A 5,478-nucleotide genomic window follows, 5' to 3' on the forward strand; every position below is an offset into this window, starting at 1 on the left:
AATATCGTAATATTTTAAAGTATACTTATACGAAAATGTTACGTCAGAGAGTTTTTGTCCCATTATATTTATAGTTTGTATATCTTATGTGTTTCGATATACTTAGTTCACTATAAACAATGCTCTGATACCAATCTGTCACACCCCCAAACCAGGATGGCGGAAACGTCCAGGGATGGATGACTTTCATGTGTTGTATCATAACAATTGAATAATAGTAAAGAAAGCAAACACAACCATCATATATATAATTGAAAAAGTTACATCATTGTATGTATTACATGTTTCAAAAGTCAATCACAATATGATGTCAAAATGATTTGTTTGACGCCTTAGCGTCCCATCCTCAAAAACTGTTGATTACCTGTTTACTGATTCTCTGAGAATACAAGTGGTTTGAAAAAGTGTCAACAATTATTTTGGTGAGTTTATAAGAGTTTATATGAAAATTTGAAAACCTTTCCGTGAAAAGATATCGTGTTTGTTTCCAGAAAATCCGATATTTTCTAATAAATGAAATGTAAGACATTCACTTGTAAAATGATATTGTTTATTCCAGAAAATTAGATAGTTTCCGATAAATGAGATGTAGTCTTAAATGTCCAAGACCGAAATGTACCAGTGTTTTCCATACTTAAAGTAGTAATATGTGGTTTTATTCATGTATAAAATCGTTTGAAGAAATGTGTTTTTATGTAAAATGCATGTATAGTCGTTTCCCCATGTGAGTTTTCATAACCGTGCTTTTAAGATATGGTGTCTACCCCGTCGTTCTTCAGGCGCCGAGATATTTATGACATTTGTCACCCATAACCTGCCAGTCTGACTGTAACTAGTAGTCAGGGTGTGGGATCATCTGTCCCGTATAGATCTATACACAAGTATCACGCTCTCGTATCAGAGATTTTGGTTATAAATACAGGACTTTCTATATACCTCAGTTAGGTATGATGAAGCCAATGTCTCACAAATTTATTCAACGAGTGTACATGTTTTTGAAATGAAAATGTTTGTATATAAAGTTATCCCCTATTTCCAGGATAATATCAAAAATGTCGTAAAACAATTATATATGCACTTTATATAATTTTACCCTTTGCTCGACGGGTTACAAAGGGGTAAAGTTTCGTAAACTTTATCTATAAAGTTTTAATGAAATGTATGTTCCGTAATCAATATATATATATATATATATATATATATATATATATATATATATATTCATAAGAATAATGAAATGTATTTTTCTGATCGTTTTTCCTATATTTATGTTTTTATCCAAAACGTTGTACGTAAAAATATATAGGTTGGTAGTAAAACCATTTCGTGTATTTAACAGTTTTCGTAAAAATAGTAAAGTAACGTATTTAAAATGTTTGCATTATAACGAAAATATAATTGTGTGTTAATTGTATTCTCCCCCTAAAACATAGAAAAAGTCTTGAAAAATGTAGGGGTATGAACTCACCTCGAGCGTGATTGTGGTTAGGTAACGAGATAAACACGGTGACTTCGAGCTAGAACACGGGAAGTTAGTCGTATCCTAATTGTTTAAACACATATTAATGTGTGAACATATGAAACTAGAAATGAAATGTATTAGAAGAACACTAGATTAAATGTGAAATACTTACAACTATCCTTGATTTCTATTAACCACTTTGAAGATAAAAGCCTCTTAGAAGTGTTTGAATATGAGTATTGAAAGGAAAAGGGTTTGGAACTTGAGAGCAAATGTGAAGAATCCGTTTACTGGAAATGGGTTTGAGAATGCCTATATGAAGAAAATGAGATAAGGTGAGTTGATGTTTGCATTGAAATGCACAATTATCACATTGGGAAGGTGAATATCCAATCAAGTGGCACCACTTGCCTACTTTAATGGTGATTTCGGCAATAACTAATCCAAGGTCAAAAGGGTTTTTGGTCCTATCATGCTCCAAGAAGGAGTTTTCGGCCTTAATGGGCCTTAGACAATGTGATTTCGGTCTTGGCTACTCCCATGAAGGTGATTTCAGTCATGGTGGTCCAAGGCTTAGAGATTTCAGTTCTAGCATTCTAAAAGCAATTGATTTCGGTCGTAAAGTGTTCCAAGATTCCAAAACCGAAATCCTTAAAGAAATTTACAATTTCATGCTTTTAGACTTGTTATTTTGACATGTGTTCGACTTGTATTAACTTATTTCAACATGGGTTTTCAACATACACACACACACACACACACACACATATATATATATATATATATATATATATATATATATATATATATATATATATATATATATATGTAACTTGTATAAACATGGTTTTCAAGGTATATGTATATAATAATTTATATAAACATGACCTCATGGCTAAAGGTGATTTAATGTATCAAGGTTACAATGCAGTTTTCACTTTTACATAATACATCTTTTGACTTGAGTCGACTCCAAGTTTGCCAGTTGTCACATCAATGAACCTGGAGTCTTGTCTTGACCTAATTTCCTTTTTGAGGGCATTATTGGCTTCTATCTTAGGATCAACGAGATCTTTTCTATTTAATGAAGGTTTCTTCCTGGAGTTTGATGATGACTTGGAAGTTTGGCCAGCAGATGGGTTGTTAAACTTGGGTTTAATTGGCACTAAGGTGGTTTTTGAAATCACTTGAGAATCAGAAGCACAAGAATCAAATGAATATTCTACTATGATTTCTTCTTCAACGTTACTATCAAAAGATGCGCAGACAAAATCTGATTTATCCGAGTCAGGTCCAGTCGTCTCCGGAATAATTTCCTCAACAACATAATTGTTAGGAGGACTGTGGTTTGGAATTTGAACTATAGTGTTGGGAATGCTAAGGGAAAATTCCGAGGTCTGATTCAAGTCCAAGGGGAATCAGAGGCGGAAGAGGCGTGAAATCAGGACACTTGACAACTATTGGTTGAAACTTAGGAATCAGGGATGAGAATCGGTCTGAAGTCTCAGGAAGGGGTGACAATGGCGAGATAGGGGTATCCGAATGTTTGCGGTTCGGAATATCTCCTATAAAAGTTAGATTATGTAACTCCTTCAAGGGACGAGCAATTGGTTTTGGAAAATCGCTTCCGAGACCAGGTGCTTTGGACCAAGGATGACGAAAATTGTGAGTCATCCTTTCATTTGCTTCAAGAATATCTATGGAATGATGTAAAGCATCAATTTTAGAATTCAGACATTTTTTATCAGAAATTAAAACATTTCTTTCCGAATAAGTGATTTCACATTTGTCTTTAAGCATGATACATTCATCTTTTGACATTACAAGTTGATGTTCTAAAGACTCTATCTTAAGCTTCTTATCCTCAAAACGTAGTCTAAGATGACTTAATTCACTTTCCATCTTTTCACTGGCTTCTATGGCAAAATCATAGGCTTTATAAATGATGTTCATATCTTATTGGATCTGGGTTAGATATGGTTCACAAAGAGATAAATAAAAAAATTTATCAATAATCATAGATTTTACCTGTTGAACGATGCTTCTGTCGGGTGGGTCGTTTGTTGCCATGTAGCAATAGTTTGGTTCAGCATCATCATAGTCTTCCTCTGATCCAGATGATCATCACATTCAATTCTTTGTATTGCCATAAAACACATGTTTCTACCAGTACTCACATCATCTTCATCTCCTGATCACCAATATCCTTCTGCATCTCTCGACACAGTGATAACAAATTCTTTCTCACTAGCAACCATTTATTGAACTTGACGTGCATAGTATGCATAATCCTTGATCTTGGGTTTTTGTGGCGCTTCAGCCAAGCAGTCTTTGGAAAAGTGGTTTGCATGACCACACTTGTGACATACGATCTTTGATTTGTCTGACTTCAGAATCTCATGGGATTCCAAGGAGTGATTTTGTATCGGAATGTTTGGCTTGTATGCATGTGGATTCTCAGAAGGGTTACGAAATGGTTGGGGATTACTTTGATGAGGAGCTTGGAAACGGGTGTGGTATGGTTTGTGAGTGGTATTGAAAGGACACTTATATTTCATGGAAAGCAAAGCAAACTCTTGTTGAAAGCGAAGTTCGGAGTCCATTTCTTCAGAGTCGAGGTCTCCATCAAACTGATAGTTTCAACTAGTAAGAGAGGGTGGAACAGGTGGGATAGATGGGATAACAGCTTTGAACGGGTCCGAAACAGAGGGGTTCGATATAGGTGGATCGAAAGAGCTAACAAGAGCTAGAGGACCTCCTGAGAGTTCTCTCAAAGTTTGTGCAACATTTGATTCATGACCTTGGAGCTCATCAAACTGTTGGTAAAGCTTCAACTTCTTCATAGATCCATTGCTCTGAAGACATGATTTGAAATTTCCCCATCCTTTACCAAGACTATTGATGAACTTGAGATTGTATTCTAGTGGAGTTCGGACAATCCCATGAGCTGTCATGTTGTTGACGACGATTCGGTATGTCACATCCCCTAATTTCTCGGCCAGAAAAGACCGATTTAATTTATGCTTTTAAAATAAAATCAGAGTAATCTTTTAAAAGATGTTGCAGAATTCGTCCCCAAAACAAAACATGATAAAATTTTATCAAAACCTTTCTTAAAGAAATATATATTTTCATTTTATATTAAAACCTTGGGATGTCATGTTCCGATACAGCTCAAAAGCATAAACAAGACATTATAAGCCTTACAACAGTTATTTACAACTACTGGCCTATAATCCAAAAATATCTCATCATCATCCGACTATGCTCGGGGTCCACTACCTGTAATACAAAAATCTGAGTGGGTCAGGCTTGGGAGCCTGGTGAGCATATAGGGGTTTCAACCCACAAATATTAATAAACTTATTAAATTAATCAACCAACAATAACCCTGATTACCCATTCCTGTTGTCCTCACTTTACATCCCTAAACACCTATCACAAGGGACCTAGCCTAAGGATTATCATCGGGATGGAAACTACTGCTAAGGGGACTCCTCAGCCATACATGTCCTTAAGGAAACCATTAGGGGGATGGAGTACACCAATGAACATATAGTTCACCAACACCTACAGGTTGCGAACCTGCTAGCGTTCCATTGGACTGTCTAGAAAGGTCCGTGGTCGTCATCTATACTCCGCTAGACGACTACAACAACAACAAAAACAACAACATCGAGGCCTCTCATCATTTTAACACACATCGACTACTTCGTCTACCCATGTTTTACCCAACATATTTGTAGATAAAAATACATATACAGTTTAAAACTTGTATAAAACATCTATTCAATAGTCATCTCAAATGAACAAGTAATATAATTACACATAGCACGTATTTTATGGAAAATACTTCATATCTATGTGTAAGATGAAAGTGACTATACACTCACATGATTTAACGATAATTGGGTAGCACTTCGTTTCCTAAAACAATCGTTTCTGATAAAACCGGGGGTTTTAATGAGAAAGCGGGCTCTGCGAGGGTTGGGCTTCAAAACCGAAAAGATAAATTT

This window comes from Lactuca virosa, chromosome 4, assembly GCF_052849685.1.
Source record: "Lactuca virosa cultivar CGN04683 chromosome 4, Lactuca_virosa_CGN04683_v6, whole genome shotgun sequence".
NCBI classification, from domain to species: domain Eukaryota; kingdom Viridiplantae; phylum Streptophyta; class Magnoliopsida; order Asterales; family Asteraceae; genus Lactuca; species Lactuca virosa.